Genomic DNA, 19,020 nt, shown 5'->3' with positions numbered 1-19,020 from the left:
CCCTCTAGGTGGTCACAAACCACCTAGCTGATCTCCCTGTGCTATGCAGCTGCTTCCCACTAGCTATCTATTTTACGTTTGGTAGTGTATATATGTCCATGCCACTCTCTCACTTTGTCACAGCTTACCCTTCCCCCTCCCCATATCCTCAAGTCCATGCTCTAGTAGGTCTGTGTCTTTATTCCCGTCTTACCCTTAGGTACTTCATGACCTTTTTTTTTTTTTTCTTGGATTCCATAAATATGTGTTAACATACGGTATTTGTTTTTCTGTTTCTGACTTACTTCACTCTCTGTGACAGACTCTAGGTCCATCCACCTCAGTACAAATAACTCAACTTCGTTTCTTTTTATGGCTGAGTAATATTCCCTTGTATATATGTGCCACATCTTCTTTATCCATTCATCTGTTGATGAACACTTAGGTTGCTTCCATGTCCTGGCTATTGTAAATAGAGCTGCAATGAACATTTTGGTACATGACTCTTTTTGAATTATGGTTTTCTCAGGGTATATGCCCAGTAGTGGGATTGCTGGTCGCAGTACTGGTTTTTGAATCTAGTCAATCTCCCTCCATTTAATAGAAAAGGGAACTGAGGCCCCAGAGGTGAGATGACTTGCCTGAGGTTGAAGTGCGTTAGTAATATCACCAGGTTAAGACTCAAGTTTTCTGACTTCTATCCAGGATTCTCTCTGCTCTTTCACAATAGCTAAGCCAGTTGTGTGTTGGTGCGATGTTTAACAACCGGCTCTCTAGGGGAAACAAAAAAGAGCCTCGGTTTAAAGCATCTGTCGGTTTTTGCCGAGTAAATGCTCTCATCTTGGCTAATTTCAAGCCACCTCTGTGAAGTCACTGAACAGGAGAATTGGTTCAAGCAGGCTCCAAACTCCACACTCTCTGCTTTCTTAAAGGTTTGTAGTTGGAGACTTCAGCCCCTCGGAAAGTGGCCGTTGCCAGAACATGATAAATGCTGGCAATGAAGTGATGTAAACGGCTATAGATAAAAGTACCGGATCCCAAAGGAATGACCTGCTGAAAATATGACAAGATGGAAAACTCATATGAATAGAAAGTGCTGTTCATTATCATGTGTTGGAACCAAAAGCCAGTGATAACCTCTGCAAACACGAGTTAAATGAAATAGAAATACAAGTCCTGAAACAGTCCCATCTCCCCTCGGTAGCTTTTCTGATTTATCTCAGGCAGAAATAATTCCTCCTTCCTTAGTAGTTCCCATATATTTATAATCAGTTGCTTTTTTTTTTTAAGAATTGCCAACAGAATGTATCCAAAGTCCCTAGCTTGGCAAAGAGGCCTTTTACCAAATGAATTTTCAAAGGAGGTGGGGTGGGGCGGCAGGAGGAACACAGGCTGTGGGGCTTGTCGGCTCTGGGTTCAACTCCTGTCCCACTACTTAATGCTCTGCGGCCTCAGGCCAGTGTCCTGACCTCAGTTTGTTCATTCTTGGATACATTCCTTGTAAGGCTGACACAGGATGAAACAATATAAGACATGTCAGGTGCCTAACACGCCACCTGGCACAGTCTAAGAAGGCAAGAAATACCTGTTCTCTCCTTTGACAGGTTAAACATTTCCTGCCTGTACAAACCGTCTGTACATTAAAAAAAATTTTTTTTTAATTAATTAATTAATTTTAGTTTTTTGGCTGCGTTGGGTGTTCGTTGCTGTGCATGTTCAGGGCTTCCTCTAGCTGCAGTGAGCAGGGGCTACTATTCGTTGTGGTTCACGGGCTTCTCACTGCGGTGGCTTCTCTTGTTGCAGAGCACGGGCTCTAGGTGCGCGGGCTTCGGTAGTTGTGACACAGGGGCTCGTAGTTGTGGCTTGCGGGCCTAGAGTGCAGGCTCAGTAGTTGTGGCACACGGGCTTAGTTACTCTGCAGCATGTGGGATCTTCCCAGACCGGGGCTCGAGTCCGTGTCCCCTGCATTAGCAGATGAATTCCTAACCAATGCACCACCAGGGAAGTCCCCGTCTGTACATTTTTAAGACCTTGTTTTCCTATGAATTAATTAGTTCATTTGCTCAGTCTCCTAACAAATATTTAGAGAGAGAGAAATGCCTCTGTGCATCAAATCTCTGATTACATTGTCTTTAATATCTAGTGATTTTGCAGAACATGGACACAGGTAAGTTCTTGGACTCGGGTCAGGGTAGCAAGTAAGAACCCAGGAAAGTTGTTTTTAAATGTGGACCAAAGTGCAGAAGGGCAGTAATGAGGAACCTGCTCACGATTAAGCCTCACTAAATGAAGACTCTAACTGTGAGTTGCCGTAGTGGAACCCCACTAAGGGCTGGGCACCTACCTCACAGCCTTAAATCCACTCCTTTAACCCTCCCATTAACCCCACAGTGGTAGAATTATCCCCATTTTGCTGATGAGAAAGCTGATGTACAGAGAAGTCCATGCTCTGTCATGTTCCTTGTGCACTTCTACTATGTGCCAGGCACTGTTCTAGGCATTGGTGAGAGAGCATGGACAGACGAAAATCCCCGCCCTTGTGGAACTGACACGAGCAAGACAACAAACGAGATGAATAAGTGAAATGTCTCATATGTCAGGTGGTGCTAAGTGCCATGAAGAGAAATAAAGCAGAGCAGGCGTTTGGGGCAGGGGAGGCTGCAGTTTGATGTAAGGTTACCAGGAAAGGTCTCAGGGAGAAGGTGACCTCCGGGCAAAGAGGGGAGGGAGTGGGCCAAGTAGATAACTGGCTCAGAAACTTGCCTGAGGTTACTAGGAAGTATCATTGGGCACTGGAAGGGCTGTTTGTCAGACTCTAAAGCCAGGGCTCTCATTTCATCAGGCCTCTTTTTTCAAAAAGCAGCACTGCTGTTCTCCAAGCAGGGTGTGTGTACAAGTCTGTCTGTCTGTCTGTCTGTGAACGTGTTATATTTCCCTGGGGCTGATTGTGTGGGGGCCCAAGCTTCCCTGACAGCTCCCAGGGCCTCAGGCCTCACATTATTGGTTTGCATGGAAACTTGGCAACTTTCTCCCCCCACCCCACCCTTTGCCCTGCACCACATTCCAATGGCTTTATTTGTGTGCCTTGGAGGCTGGCCAGGGCTGGGCCTGGGACAGGTTGCCATGGCGATCTCCCACTCCTTCCAGATAGAACTTCTCAAGGATGTTGCCTTTGGGCCTGAAATAGTTCAGGCCTGCTCTCCAGCACAGCAGGAAGAGCTGAGTTAGGAAACCCCTTTCAATCAGCTTCTGAACTTGCACAAACCCAACCTTGGGTGAGAAAGACTTCTGGGGGGTGTTCTCCAGGGCACCCCAGATTTGGAATTGGGAATGGTTTTCCTTGGGCTACTGGAATAACTACTATCAGTTGTTACATACCAGGTGCTGTATTCAGAGCCTGCCTCTGAGACCTGCAGAAACAGAACAGTTTTTTAAAAGCTCAACTTTACTGATGAATCTGCATCCAATAAAATGCACCCATTTTAAGTGCACAGTTCAATGAGATTTGACAATGTCTATACACTTGGGTAATGACCACTACAATTAAGATATAAAACTTTTCCATCACCCCCCAAAGTTTCTTCCTGCTGCTTTGCAGTTATCCTCCCACCTCCCCAACCTCTGGGCCCAGGCAGCCACTGATCTGCTGTCTGTCACCATGGATTCATTTTGCCTTTTCTAGAAGTTCATGTAAATAGAACCATCTAGTATGTGCACTTTTGTGGCATGTGTCTTTTGTTCAGCATAACGTTTTTGAGATTCATCTGTGTGGTTGCCTGTTTATTCCTTTTTATTGCTGGTGCTATTGTATGGAGTGACTGTAACAGAGAACAAGCCTGACTCCATATTGGAGCTAGTCCTTTAGCGCTAACCCTTGAGCTCTGTTGCCTGTGCTGAGTCATGCTGACTCTGCACCTTTGTGAAAGAATGTTGCCTGTAGCCTGAAATATACAAGATAGCCCATCCTCAAGGCTCTGACCTTTAAATGTGTAACACTTTTCCATTCCTATAGACATGAAAAGTTGCAGAACAGAGAATAACATTTGTCTTGTGGGAGGTTTATAGGAGCACCGTGACCTGACCTACAGGGACAGCTACAGGAACAAAGGGTTCCAGCACCAAGAAGTTCACAGCAACCAGCTACCTCCTTCCCCCGCCACCCCCCCAGCCCACCCTCCCCTTTTAGTAGAAAAGAAGCCTGAATTCTAACTCGGGTAAGCTGGTTCTTTGGGACACTACACTTCTTGGTCTCCTGGCTTTCTGAGTAAATTCACTCTTCCTTGTCCAACAACTTGTCTCTTGACTTGCTGGCCTGTTGTGTGGTGGGCAGTACAAGCTTGGACTCCGTAATGTGACCACAGCTCGTCCATTCTCTTGCAGATAGACATCTGTGCTGTTTTCCGTGTTTAGTTATTGCAAATAAAGTTGTTATGTACATTTGTGTATAAATCTTGTGTGAACATGTACTTTAACCTCTTCTGGGTAACACCGGGAGTGGAATGGCTGGGTCATGTGGTAAATACTGTTTAACTTTAGAAGAAACTGCCACATAGCATGTTTTGAGGTAGCACTGACTGGGTGCAATTGGTTTTTGCTCACAGGGACTAGAACTAGTGAAACTGAGCTCCCCTAAAACCGAGTTCCCATGCTGGGTTTATGATTAACCTCTCAGTTCAAAACTGTATTCCCTTCATTATCCCACCCCCTTCCCCTCAGGATTGAGGAGTATCAAAGAAAAGCAGGGATTGAAACTGAGCAGGATTCTGTGGGGCCTTCCCAGGTGCAAAAGCCCCTCTGTGTCCCCTGTTTCTTGATTGTAGAAAAAGGCTTTAGTCTCCTAGGACTTCCCTGAGTTCCAAAGAACAGAATCAAGCAATTACTAATTAGGGAGGTGAGGGAATGCAGAAAAAAAGGAAAAGCAGTCTAGAAACAATAGTTCAGTGGATAAAACAGAGTCCTAGTTCTTCCTCAAGGGATATACATAACTATCTGATGCATATTTTTGAGTTGTTCTTCAGATACTGAGACCCCCCCCCCACACACACACACACACACATACTCAGATGGAGGATGGTGACTACTTGCTGACCACAATCATGTAGATCCTAGACTGGTTGCCACCAGAAGGTTGATGATTAAGATTCCTGAAACACCATCCTGTTACCTCATCACAAACCAATCAGAAGAAAGTCTGTGAGCTGCAACCCTTACCCCAAATGTGGCCTTTAAAAACCCTCCCCTGAACACCATCTGGGAGTTTAGGTCTTTTGAGCATGAGCTGCCCATTCTCCTTGCTTGGTGTCCTGCAATAAAAGCTGCACTCTCCTTTACTGCAACCTGCTGTCAGTAGATTGACTTTGCTGTACATTGGGTGAGTGGACCCATGTTTGGTTTGGTAACACTACCAATACCTTGTGAGAAGGGTAGAGCAAGGATTTCAAGGTAGCAAGAAGGGAGAGCAGGGTCCTTTATCAGTGAGTAACTTGCCTGCCTATTTAGGGATGTTTCCATGGATACCTACTGGTAGGTAGCTAAGAACAGGTGGGGAAAGAGTCAGGTAGTGAAGTGGCCACAAGGAAGAATGTTTAAGGGCAGTAGTGTGACTGGGTGAAGGGGGATTGGGGGTACTTTAGAAAGATGTGTGTGTAGTGGGGAGGGGACTCAATCCCACACCCCAAAATCTCAGTACAAAGTCTGGTTTTCAGTGGTTGACAGTTCTCCTTAAGGCAGCTTGCTTTTCTGCCCCATTTTCCACTTCTGAATATCCACTACTGTCCAGGAGAAAGGAAGGCAAAAAGAGGAACACATATCTGCTGTATCTACTCTCTCTCTCTCAGCACTAGACATACTTTTCTTATTTAATCCTCCCAAACACTTGGCAAGGTCTGTGTTCTTCATCCAGTCTTGGAGACCAAAAGTATTTTAATGAATAGTTGTAGATAATCATCTAAGGAGGGTGTTAGGTGGAGTTACTGCTCTTCATAAGAAAGGAATAGCTGGACCTGGGGGGTGAGGCTGGAGGGGCATCAGCAGCTAAGAGGGTGAAGAGGGGCTGGAAGATATAAGTGAGAGAGACAGAGAGAGGGACAACTGTAGCAGCTGCTAAAGGGAGAGGAATTTGAAGAAAGAGCTGAAGGCTGTAGAGTATGCCACCACAAAATCTGACTGTAGGCGTTTAGGCCATGCCACGCCCCAAAGTATGCTGCTTTGATATATCTATTATTTTGAACTGTAGGCATTTGAAAAACAACAAATGCACGGACAGGCTTTCTCTGAACTCCCCTATCTGCCTAAAGATAAATCCTCCCAAAGAAACTCAGATGTCATAAATCCCCTCCCTGGGAATTTCGTTAACAGGGGAAGATTCATTCTTATCATAGGAGAGGAGACTGGATGTCAATACCACACCCAGGTAACTTTGTCACAAACTATCTTATCTCCCACATATTCTTCTAAGAGCCCATTCATCTTTCCACCAAATTACATACTCTCCCCTAAGAGGCCTACATCCCCTTACCTCTTTCCCTATGAACATAGTATTTAATCCTGAATTCTAAAGCCACCTCTTTGGGGTGCTCATTTTTCCTGGGTATCTCCCATGTATACATGAGCCATACATGTTAATAAACTTCTGTTTGCTTTTTTCTTTTATGCTTTTCTCTATTTTTTATTACAAGGGTCTCAGCTAAGAACTCATAAGTGTAAAAGGCAAATTATTTTTCCTCCCCTACAAAGCCAAGATTTGGGGGAAGTTTTGCTATGTGATGTGTACTATAATTCCAGGAAAAATACTCATTACTCATTTTTGCCTTCAGAGGTGTGTGTGTGTTTTAATGTGATTATGTTTGAAATTGATTTTAAGTCTTGAGTGGGTTCATAGAGGCTCAGTTACTTGTAAATAACATGTAAATGGAGAAACAGAATCATTGAGTGAGTAATTTGCCCAAGGTCACACAGCTGGATCCAGATTTGAACTCAGTTTCCTGACTCCAGTGTTCTTTCCCAACCCACTGCACATTTGCTGAGGTTCTAGGAACTTGCCTTGGGTGCCAAGATAAGACACTGTCCTCTGTTTTGTAATTCCCCATTTTTTTTCAGTGATTCCATCTACAGATGGATGGCTGGTCTACATAACTTGTGAAGTAAACGAGAATATGTCAAAATATCCCTTTTTAATGTAAGAATTATTTTGAGCTGAAGGCAATTAAGAAATAGCAAATGCAGGAAAAGCTCTCTATACCTTCCCCAGTTCTGCTTAAAGGCAGGATATAAATTTTCCTTTACTATGACTCTGGACTCTTATCAGCCCAGAGACAAACGTTACTGTAAACAAACAAACCAACAAACCAACCATTAATTTTCCCCCATGTATTTACTTTCACACAGCTTGTTGCCCTTTGAAGCCTAAAACTTCTTTCTTTTGACCTGCCATAGCTCTACAAATCTATTGTTCTTTGTTGAAGATGCTACATAAGCTACCTAAGCCTGAGTTCTAAATTACCTCCTTAAATTACTCATCTCTGAGTTTCTCCCATGTTTATATGAAATATACATGTTGACAAAATTCTGTTTGTTTTCTCTTGTTAATCTGTCTTTTGTTACAGAGCCCCAACTGAGGAACTTAATTAAGATAGGTAGAGGAAATATTTTTCCTCCCCTACACCGGGCCTCTGAAATTCACACATGTGGTGTTTGAATCACAGAAGACAAAACAATACCTGCCTGCAGAAGTCTGATTAAGAAACTCACATCCCTGAGTCCCAGTTTACAGCTCTGTCGGCATGTTGAGCTTCGCCTACATATGGTATTAGTTTTCTTATTCTCACGGTGTGATGAATATGCTACCTGAACAGAGGGAGAGAAGGTGAAGGAAGGCCTAGGGCTTCGGAACTGGAAGTGGTGTCCAAGATAACTTAGCCTGATTCCCTCATTTTAGAATGAGGGAAGGTCTGAAGCCCAGAGGTGGGAAGTGCCTCCCCCCTCCACCCCTCCTCTCAGGTCCTCCCCCATTTATGCCACCAGCATTGACTTAGTTTTAAGCCTCCTCTGTGAACTTTCTCAGTCTGTCCCAGCGTGCTCATTCCCCGCCCTGCCCCATAAAATTGTCCATTTGCTTCTTTATGCCTTTCCTCTCTCTGCTGTCAGTGGTCTGTTTGCATGGCTGTCACCGTTAGGCCGGGAGCTTTCTGAGGGCAGGGACAATGTCTAGCTCAATTTTTTGATCCTAATGCCTAGCACAGTGCCTGGTATATAGCCAAGTACTCAGTGAATTTCCTTTTATTATAAATGTAATGCACGTTTATAAACTCTCAAACATGTGGAAAGTATGCTTCCCTCTCCCGCAGCTCCTCTCCCCAGCCATCATTCAGTCTCTTTTGTGACCTTCCAGACATTTTCTCTGCATATAGAAAGCATACATAGGTTTACCCATCTTTAAAAACGTAACCCTCTTGCTATAGAAATGATTGTTGCTTATTTCTTTTTCCAAGTACAAATGTAAATAAAGCGATTTTGTCCAAATTCACTTATCTGTTTCTGTGTAATTAGCCATTCTCAAGCTCAGTGACTTATAACAACAATCATACTATTTGCTCAGGATTCTCTGGGTCAGCTCTTTGGGCTGCGCTGGGCGGCATTTCTGCTGGTCTTGGCTGGGACTGCTCATACAACTGCAGTCGACTGTTGCGTTGGTTGGGGCCTCAGCAAGGGTGATTCTCTGCTCTTGGGGCCTCTGTGAGCCTTTACGGGATTCCACTGTCAATTCTATTCTTGAGAATGGGCCAGGGATTGAAGATGGCAGGGAGCAGGGCCCCTTCTCAGTGACACACTAACACTTAAGCTTCCCTGCCCTCCTCCCCAACTCATCTCTCTCCTCTCAATCCTGCAGCTGGAAAAACTGCTTTTACTTTCTTGCACGTTCTTCTGAATTTATTGAGACATAAATATTGTGCTTTGAATCTTTCATGACTTAGGTTTTAAAATTCAACAGCCTTTTCCCCTCCCCACCCCCACCCTCTTTTTTTCAAATATGACCTTGGCCATAAATTTCAAAGGTCTATTTTGAAACTAAAAAAGCTAAGAATTGACTTTCTGTTTTGCTGCATTCTCCATGACTTCCTGGAGGGTAAGCTTCAAATGCCCTAGCTGCTTCTTGATGAGGGGAAGGATTCAGGAACAAAAACCACACTGGATAACACTGTAAAACTCTACCCTCCTGCATGGTTAGAGCTGTTTATTTACATAGGCCTAGGTGCACCAGGGAAAATAATTTGAACTTTGCTCTCACTTGGGGGTTGAATTTACCTGGGCATGTTTGGTGTCGGGGTGGGAATAGACTGGGTGGGGGGTTAATGGATCCACATCAGCTCACTTGTAGGTGGAATTGTGTTCCCCGGGACAGGCGACAATAGGGAAGAAGGAATGTGGCCATGCCAGGCTCGGCTATGGGGCCTTGGACAGGTGTGGGCAGTGGCTCCTCCACACAGGGTGAGGCAGTAGCTGGAACTCTTGCTAGTGGCTCATGGTTACACTGGGGAAGGAAAAAGCTCCTGGTGTAAAAGCTGAGAGTTGTGGCACCAGAAACCCAAGCAAAGAGAAAGTTGAGTCCTTCCCCTGCCAGCAGCTGATAAGCAGGCTGCAGAGTCAGATGTCCAAGTGGCATGTGGGGTGGTGCTGTTGGCAGCTTGTGGACAAGAATTGAGGTGGGTGGCAGGCGGGCAGGTAGCAACAGCAAGGTCGGGAGCCCAAGGGTGTGGATCTGGGTGATAGGTAAGGAGAAATGCAAGAACTCTTGGCACACGATGACTGCATCCAAACCCCTACACTAAGAGACGCGGCCAACCCTAGCATGGCTTCTAGCAGCCTAAGGCTGTGTCCCAGAGACCTCAGAACCCGCTTTTGAGTTCCTTCCTGTCTGGAAAAGCTCAGGGCTGTCAAAAGAATTTACTGTTTGTTTTAGCCAATGCCTGACCTAGGTCTCTGAAGGCTTATTCTCCTTCTGTCCCTTTGAGATGTATATGTAACTCCTACAACTCAGGAATGTCTTTTCCAAGGACCTGAGAGTCATCCCTTTGAAAGGCACTCATCAGGAAGGACAGGGCCTCCAGTCTCCCAGTCTCTCCCCTTCCTACTCCCTCATTCTCCCTTTAAAATGCCCTAGTCACCTCTGCGCAAAGTGCGTGGAGCTCAGCAATACCCCTACTGTCGGTAGTTACTGAATAAAATCTGTTTTTGCCGTTTTAACTCATGTCCAGCTTTGTTTATCTTTGACAGTTGCTAAGGAATTGGCAATGGCCTGGGAAACTCAAAGCTACGGACGGATGAGTGGCGAGTCACAGGTGTGCTGGTGTCCAGGCCAATGTGACAAGGACCGATGGACCAGTGCCTTGGACAGCATTGGTTTGGGCGGCGTTTGAGGACACAGTGGGGGCTGCAGACGGGGGGCTTTGGTCCAAGAGGAGCAACAAGATGTGCAGTCCGGAGTGGTTGGCTGTCGGCAGAGAACATGGGAGACGCCACCTCCTGGCAGCCCTGGAAGAGATACAAGAGGGGGCCAGGAACCCCAGAAAGGAGGCAGCTGGCATCCTTCTCCTTCACACGTGTCAGTGTTGGACCACAGTCTCTCTGTTGATGGGACCACATTTGTGCACACAAACCTTAGAAGGAAACCCCTGTGTGTTATTGTGGCAATTCTTGGAGATTCCTGTTCACCCATGAATCTCTTTATTGGGGACCATTTCTGGACGTCATGGTCACTGACCTCTTGATTGAAAGGAATTTTTTCCTTTTTTCCCAGAAGGAGGGAAAAGTTCCTCCTGAGGGGGAAAAAATGGTGAAAAGAAAATTCTAGTAAATGGAAAATGATGTGGAAGGGCCCTCTTGTATGTGATAGGTAAGTGAATGGGCTCTCAGGATGAGGTCAGACTTTTCGGAAATTAAGGAAGCCCCATGGAGGGGGGGTGGGGGAAGAGAGGTGGAAACAGGGCACAAAGCCGAAAACCCAGGACCCAAAGGCTTCCTGCCTGCCCCATGGGTGACCAAGGGTGATAATTTCAAGCCTGAATTTCGAGTGATATTCAATTTTTATATGTGGGCTTAATATTTGCCATAGTATTTGCAGTTAATTATGTTTCCTTCTATATTTGTGTGTTAAGATGAATCACTGTTGTTCCAGGTATTTTTCTGAGCTAAGTGGAGGGGGGCACGTGCGAAGTGAGGCCTGCGGAGGGGGTGGGAGTGGGTCTGGAGAAAAATGATTTTGCTTCTGTTTATGGATTTGTATATATACTTGGATAACTGCCTGTTTGACTAGGGCTCGTTTGGTTTGGTTTATGGGTCTGCCTTGCTTCCCTGCCCACCCTCACACGCCCCCAGTGTCTTAGAACAAATCTTCACCTTCCTCCAGGGCAGGTGCCTATGTGTTGCAGGAAAACGGGGCGCGAGAGGATGGTCATGTCCCAGGTCTCGGGCAAGTGACCGATAGGGATGGGATAGGCTGCCAAGTGAGGGTCCTTGGCTTTGCACAAGTAAGAATTCAAGACCAAGCCATAGTAAAGTGAAAGCAAGTTTATTTAGGGAGGTACACATTCCATAGACAGAATGCTGTCCTTCTAAGAAGGGAGACTGGTCCCAGGGCATAGGGTCGTTTTGGAAAGTGATAGCGCCCCGAAATATGTTAGTTTTTATGGGCTGGGTAATTTCATAGGCTGATGAGTGGGAGGATTATTCCAACTATTTTAGAGAAGGGGTGGGGATTTCCAGAATTGGGCCACCGCCCACTTTTGGCCTTTTAGGTAAACCTCGGAACTGTCATGGCACCTGTGCGTGTGTCACTTGGCTTATGCTAATGTATTACAATGAGCGTATAATGAGGCTCGAGGTCTACTGGAAGTCGAATCTTCCGCCATCTTGGGCCTAGTAGGTTCTAGCCAGTTTTTGTCGAATCCCTCCTGTCTCATGTGGGGTGATGTTGGCCATTCAAAAGCCCTAAAAGGGTTAGGATGCAAACAGAAACATGATTTACTCTTCCCTCTTTCTCCAATCTTCAGGGCTGGGGAATCAATTTAGGGAGACTGCCGCCTCTCAAGGTTTCTTCTCTCTAGGCAGTTGAGGGGAAACCGAGAGCAGTGGAGCTGCTTGGTGGGGGGAGGCCGGCACCAGGAGCCATCCTCTGTCACCTGGGGTTAACTGGGGTAGGGGGTGCTCCCAGCCCTGGGGCTCATCCCCTTCCCTCTCCTTAAGTTCATAAGAGCTGATGTCAATTTGGGCTTAACCTTTAACTCTTTCCACTTCTTACTTCCAGACAAATTAGTTGATCAATAGCTGATTTGATCCTGATCATTTAGCCACAGATTGAAACTTTTTCCATTTCATCAGTCTCACTTTTCTTTTTGTTTCTTTTCTGCTTAGTTTGGGTTGAATAGACACAGCTCTTTTCCTTTATTGCATGCTTTATTTTTTTGTGCTTTAAAACTGTTCTCACGGTGACAATTCCTTCCAGATGCACCTGTAACTTTCCATTCCTCATTTTCTCACCACTTTCAAAGTAAACGTTATTTCTACATTGGTTACTTTTGCCTCTTATTAGTGCTTTCAAGATTCTCACGGGTGTTATGCTTATTGGTTATTATGGGGTTGACAACGTGTGAACAATTACTTGGGCACAAGGATGTCAACACAGTTGAGTCATGGACTGTATTGTTCACCATGGCAGGTCTCAAATGACCTTTCACTATAGTCGGTGCCATCTGTTGGTGGAGGGAAGTGTTGACATTCTTTTTTCTGGAGTTTTTCTTTTTGTGCATCTATAGACATTGAAATTTAAGTGGAAAAGCTTCTTTATACAGATTCTTCTGTGGCTTTAAAAGTAATTCATTATAGGGGGGTGGAGGAGGGATGGATTGGGAGTTTGGGATTAGCAGATGCAAACTATTATATATAGAACAGATAGACAACAAGGTCCTACTGTATAGCATATGGAACTATATTCAATATCCTGTGATACCATAATGGAAAAGAATATGAAAATGAATGTATATATATATGTATAACTGAGTCACTTTGCTGTACAGCACAAATTAACAACATTGTAAATCAATTCTACTTCAATAAAATAAAATTTCAAAATAATTCATTATATACAATAGTTGTGTTTCCTTGTCAGTGCACCTAGATCTGCTTCATTCTCTTTGCTCTGTGTAGTATTCCACAGTATAGGTACACTATAACTTATTACAAAATCCCCCTGTGGATGGACATTTAGCTTGTTCCTAGATTTTTTTTTTTTTACTACAGATAATCTTGTAAAATACATTTCTTTAGGTTTAAATGTACTTTTCTTTGCTTTTCAATTGAAGCTGAGCATCTTTTTATGTGTTTATTGGCCATGTCAATAAGTAGACTTCTACTCCATGATTTTTAAGTTCTACACAATATTACACGATATGACTTTATCACTACTTACCATAGCCCTTGATGTTGGGCATTGTGTTGTTTCTTTACTAATCAAATGTTTTTTTATATCTCCTGAACTGTCCTTCAGTAGGGGTAGGGGTGGGGGACTTGTGTAGCTGACCAGCTGTCTGAAAAATGTCTTGCAGTTAATGAACCGGCTTACGTCATCCACTTGGTTAGGTGGTTTCAGATATTTGTATTTTATTGTGGAGACAGAGAAGCATAATTTTTGAACTGTTTGTTCAAACACTGAGCGCCAGCCAAATTCCACACTCTCCTCTACTATTCTAAAGAATACTGATCAAATGATATCAGAACTATTTGTTTCCTTTTTTGATTAATGTATATATTTGGTTAAGTGCCTTTTTGATTAGGACTTGCTTTAATTTGTCCATAGGAAGATTTAAGGCATCACTATTTGTCATATAAGAGGAAACACAGGACAAACTTTTTAGTATCTTAAAGGGTTTTTTAAGGGTACTTGTCCAGTTTGTGGAGCTGACTAGAATAACCTTCAAAGATTTTACAGCAGCTTGAATTTTGTTTATAATTGGTTTGTTCTGATGTGTTTCTCTTGATTGATGAAGCTGCGTCATATCTGATAGATTTGAGCACATCTCTTTGAGCAGTCAGCTGACGATTATAGACTATTTGATTTCTTACCATGCTTCCCTAAGGAAAGATGCTTGCCTCCCTCTCTTCCTCTCTTTTTCTTTTATCTATTGAGGGATAACACACAGATTACAAAGTTCATAGCCAGGCTAATCCTAAATGCTTGATGGATTTTCACATAGGTACATATCCACATGACCACCACCCAGATCAAGGTGGAGAATGCTTTCAGCAACCCAGCTAGCTTCCTCAAAACTTCCCAGTCCATACCACCCCGCTACTGGAGGTAACCACAGTTCTGACTTCTATTATCATCAGTTTTGCCTGTTCTTGCACATACGGTATGTGCTCTTGTGTGTGGCTCTTTTTGCACAATATTTTTGTTTTTGAGATTCATCGAAGTTATTGAGTGTGTTATGGAACCAAACTTGAGGCTGCTTGCCCGCGTGTAATAAAGCTGATCTACTGATACCGGTTGTGGTGAAGGAATATGTACCATTTATTGCAGGGCGCCAAGCAAGGAGTCCAGGCAGCTAATGCTCAAAAGGCCCAAACTCCTTGATGGCTTTCAGGGAAAGGTTTTTAAAGACAGGGTAAGGGAGGGGGATTATGGAGTGCATGACTAGCTTGTGGACATACTTCTGATTGGTTGGTAGTGAGGTAACTGGGAGTCAACACCATCAGCCTTCTGGTTCCAACTGGTCTGGGGTCTCCATGCTTGCAGACAGCATACAGTTAACTTCTTCCATCTGGTGGGGGTTTCAGTATCTGCAAAACAGCTCAACGGATATAGCTCAGAATATTATCTATAGCACTTGAGGAGGAACTAAACGTCCCTGACTCTGTTTAATGGCTAAACTATTATTATTTTGTCTTGCTTGACTGTTTCCCTTTGCTTCTGCATTTTCTCACTTCTCTGATTAAATTTATTCTTTGGAATTTGGGGAAGGCCTAGGAGGCTAAAGTTTTTCTACAAACAAGAGGAAGGTGCAGGACATAGGGAGGTCTGTCCCAGGAAGGCCCCATAGGGTCCTGCATGGACAAGTGTACAGAGGGCTGTTTTGTTGTCATTGCTGTTGAGTAGCAGCCCATTATATGCCTCTGCCGCAGTTTATTTACCCATTCATCTGTTGACTAATTTGAATTTTTCCCAGTCATTGGCTATTACAAGTCAAGCTACTAGGAACATTCTGTACATGTCTTTTTGTGCAACCATTTCTCTTGGGTGTATACTTAGGATTGGTATTGCTGAATGAGAAGGTAGCCATATATTTAGCTTTAGAAAATTCTGCTAAACAGATTTCCAAAGAGGTTGCACCACCTTATATTCCTACCAGCAAGAGATGAGCATTCCAGTTGCTCCAAGTCCTTGTGAACATTAGTCAGTCTTTTTAATTCAGCCATTCTGATGGGAGTGTTGTGATGTCTCCTCATGGTTTTAATCTGTATTTCAAGCCTACTTGGTTCTGTGGGTCACTCTACCCAGGCTTTTACTTTTTATCTGAAAAGCCCTTATATTTTACATAGTGGAATATGCAAATGTTTAAAATGGTTTCTGAAAGCTCAAAGGTGCAGCATTACTCTTATTATTATTAATTTTTTTTTGGCTGCACCACACGGCTCATGGGATCTTAGTTCCCTGACCAGGGATTGAACCCAGGCCCTTGGCAGTGAGAGCACAGAATCCTAACCACTGGACCACTAGGGAATTCCCCCTAAAATGGTTTCTTAGATGATTGGACAACTTTCACAAATGTGCTTATTCCCAGCCTTGGCATCAATAGTCTCATAGGCTGAAGAATGCCTCTGTGTGTGTGTGTGTGTGTGTGTGTGTAACTGGTAAGTCTCTGTTTCAGAGAAGAAGCTTTCTCTAGAATGTTCTTGGAATATGGAGTCATGCCAGGTGAGTCCACCTCAGATCAGGTGTCTTTTCAGTTTTAGGAAAGGGCTTTGTTCCTGAGATTCAGTTTAAAGCATCTGTTTACATAGGATTGGGAAAGGAAATGTGAGAAATAGGAGGAGTTCTGTCTCAAATATAAATCTGGGTAAGAAAGGCCTGAAGGAGCGAATTTTGCTGGCCTTGGACAATTACTGGCAGTGCAGTGACTGACTGGAAGACATCTTGGATAGGACCATTGTTAGATTAGTGGTGCATCTCATCACTCTAAGTTTTAACTCAAAAATCACCTTCTCAATGAGGCCCACCCTGATTGACCTATTTAAAATGTAACACTCTCCTGATCCTCTTTACCTTGCTCTTTTCTTCTCCCCAAAGCCCTTATCATTTTCTAACCTAAATTATCTTTTCATTATTGTGCCAGTTACAAGCTATTTTAGCTCCAACTCACCTTCCTATATTCTTTGCAATGCTGGTGCTGGGACTCTGCAAACTACATTTCTGCTTTGCCAGCTGGTCCCCCTTAGACTCTGCATAGACAATGCCTGAGGGAGATTGCAGGATGGAGGAGGAGGAAGGGACTTGCTCCTCCCAGTTTGCTTCCTGTTCCGGTGAACATCTCTCCAGCTACAGATCTTCACCCCAGCAGTGGCAGTTCCTTCCTGTAGCAGCAGCTGAATCCACTTTGCAGTGTTTTTAACACCTGCAGAAGCAGCTTCACTGTACCCCCTTCAGAGGTACTGGCACCAGCCGAGCAGCACCCTTCTCTGTTCCCCCACTCCTCCCTCCATCCTCACTATAATGGGAGCTTCGTAAGGGCAGGGATTTTGTCTGTTTTCCTCACAGAGCCATTCCAAGCAATTAATACTGCACGTGGGCACTTTGTAAGTGCTCAATAATATTTGTGGGCTGAATGAGTGGGTGGGTGCATGGGTGGATGGTTGCTGGTTTATGACTTCATGTGAATAACTTGTTTGATTGAGTTTTCTATTTAAGTTTTTGTTTAATTCTGAGCCAAGATTATCTGTAAAGTGAGGTTTAAATAAATTAGAGTGTCATGTTCTTTTTTGAGATAGATGCAGTCCTCAGAACTTGGGTATTTTGACTTAAGGTTCATCTAGTGAAGTTTTGGGGACAGCCTTGGATTGGGAGATAGAAAAGCAGGTTAAAGCTACTAATGACAGAGACAGCAGAATATTACTTTGGTCAGTGGTCAGCTCAGGAAATCAATGTATTTAACAAAACATGTTTTGAGACAAACTCATTCTAGACCAACCAATAGCCTTGCATTCTGCTTTTTTAGAAACTAGAATTTTACAGTCAGGTCACAATCACCGGTAAAAGCCCCTGAGTTATAGAGACAGGAGTAGAGAAGAATCTCTCCAGCAAGAAGCAACAGGACCAAGTAAGGTCATAGTGACAACTTGCCCAAACGGAATTAATGCAGTGGTTTTCCATTTGATCAAAGAACAAGTGAGTGATTAAGATCCAAAGGTGTCTTGAAGTGATCACTTCAGCAGCACATAGAGTACTAAAACCGGAATGAAACAGAGAAGATTAGCATGGCCCCTGCACAAGGATGAGATGAAAATTCGTGAAGTGTTCCATATTTTTCAGCTCCCTCACTCAAACACAGCAGAAGACAGCCCTCTAAGACTCAGGAAGTGGGTTCTCACCAGATACCTCATCTGCAGGCATCTTGACCTTGGACTTCCCAGCCTCCAGATCTTTGGGAAATGAATGTTTGTTCTTTAAGCCCAGAACAAAGCAAAACAAAAAACCCCCCACAAAAGTACCTTGGAGACACCAGTGACTCAGAAAGTCACTGTTCATTAAAATAACTTTTTTTTTTTTAACTAGAATTTTAGTTCATCAAGCACCATTTAGATAGTGCTAAATTTTTAGTTTGACCTCGGAAAATTCTTTTAAAGATTTTATTGTCCATTTTTACAGAGCTGTAAACATTGTCACAGGCCTCCAGGACAGTTTAGACTGAAAATATATTACTTAACCTGCAGCACGGGTCATGGAGTTGCTTCTTTCAGTTTTGGCTTCTTGTGAAGAAAATGGGATCATTGAGTAATTTTGGTCACTTTGTTAATGTGTGTGTCTGAAGCTTTAACTCCTAGTGATATTGCATAGAGAGGGGTTTGGTGCACTCATTTTATCAATACTACTAGTGCTGTTATATCTACTAAACCCTTTAAGAAAAGAGTCTGGTTCACTGGGTGTTTGCATGGGGTAGATATCTTCTTAGAGACTGACTTGTGAACCTACACTGAGAAACCCCAATGCTTCCCAGCAGTTTATGAGCTCAGTGGAACAGGGTAAGGTCTTTTCTAGCATGAATCTAAAGAAGTTTTCCTTTGTTGGTCTTGAAAGTGGATCCACCAACCCAGGTGCAAATTGATGGCAGAAACAGGGAAGTGTACTGTAGAATTGTTTGTTTTGCGGTGCTGTGAATGATAAGATTTCACAAAACCCATAAGAGCTTGGCGAAACTTACAGCTTTATGAGTGCTTTTGAAGATCTTTTTCGGGCTTGTTTTCTTTCTTTCTCTTTTTTCAATAATAGGGGTAAATCAGGATTATTTTTTATGCATCTTCTCCTGACAAGACAGTAGGAGCTCAGATCAGTTTACCTGTTGGAATTTCTGCAATGTTTATTAGCCAAAGGGGAGCGATTCAGGCTGCTTAATGTTTGTAGTGGCATGTATTTTAGCTAAATTTGTCTTTTATTGATAGAAAAAAAGTTTCAATGCTTCTGAACTCTGGGGATCACTGAGACAATATAAACTGTCTTGAATTGGGAAGAATTTGGAGGTTTCTAAAAACAATCTTTCAAGTGAAATGAGCACCTCTGTTGTTTGACATGGAGAGGGTTGGTCTCCAGCGGGGATTAATATCACAAAGGAGTTTTTTAGCAACAGTGGCAGAAACAATATTTGTGCATAGGAAGGCCATAATTCTTCCAGGAAAAAACCCCACAAAACACTTTATTTAATTATGAAAGAGGACTGATAGAAATCAGCCTTGGGAAACTGAATGAACATCATTTGGAGGTGCAGGAGGGCTTACCTC

At 43.6% G+C, this 19,020-nt stretch overlaps 2 long non-coding RNA genes and 1 other non-coding gene across 4 annotated transcripts; 2 read left to right on the top strand and 1 right to left on the bottom strand.

Moving 5' to 3' along the window:
- Window positions 1–52: 52 nt before the first annotated feature.
- LOC117308330 (uncharacterized) lies at window positions 53–13,110 on the top strand. Its single transcript, XR_012327021.1, has 3 exons — window positions 53–6,391; window positions 7,584–7,783; window positions 10,252–13,110. It is a non-coding gene; the product is annotated as an uncharacterized lncRNA (long non-coding RNA).
- On the bottom strand, window positions 11,854–16,508 carry LOC141276842 (uncharacterized). Of its 2 annotated transcripts, none has more exons than XR_012327022.1 (3): window positions 16,392–16,508; window positions 14,683–14,811; window positions 11,854–11,964 (listed from the first exon to the last, which is right to left on the bottom strand). It is a non-coding gene; the product is annotated as an uncharacterized lncRNA (long non-coding RNA). The 2 variants fall into 2 exon arrangements; XR_012327023.1 differs by lacking the exon at window positions 11,854–11,964 and adding an exon at window positions 14,002–14,150.
- A 936-nt stretch (window positions 16,509–17,444) lies between these two features.
- LOC117309710 (U6 spliceosomal RNA) lies at window positions 17,445–17,554 on the top strand. The gene has a single exon (XR_004524027.1). It is a non-coding gene; the product is annotated as a U6 spliceosomal RNA (small nuclear RNA).
- Window positions 17,555–19,020: the final 1,466 nt, after the last annotated feature.

The sequence above is a fragment of the Tursiops truncatus genome, chromosome 1, assembly GCF_011762595.2.
Source record: "Tursiops truncatus isolate mTurTru1 chromosome 1, mTurTru1.mat.Y, whole genome shotgun sequence".
Taxonomy (NCBI): domain Eukaryota; kingdom Metazoa; phylum Chordata; class Mammalia; order Artiodactyla; family Delphinidae; genus Tursiops; species Tursiops truncatus.
This window is presented reverse-complemented; position numbering and strand designations above follow the sequence as displayed.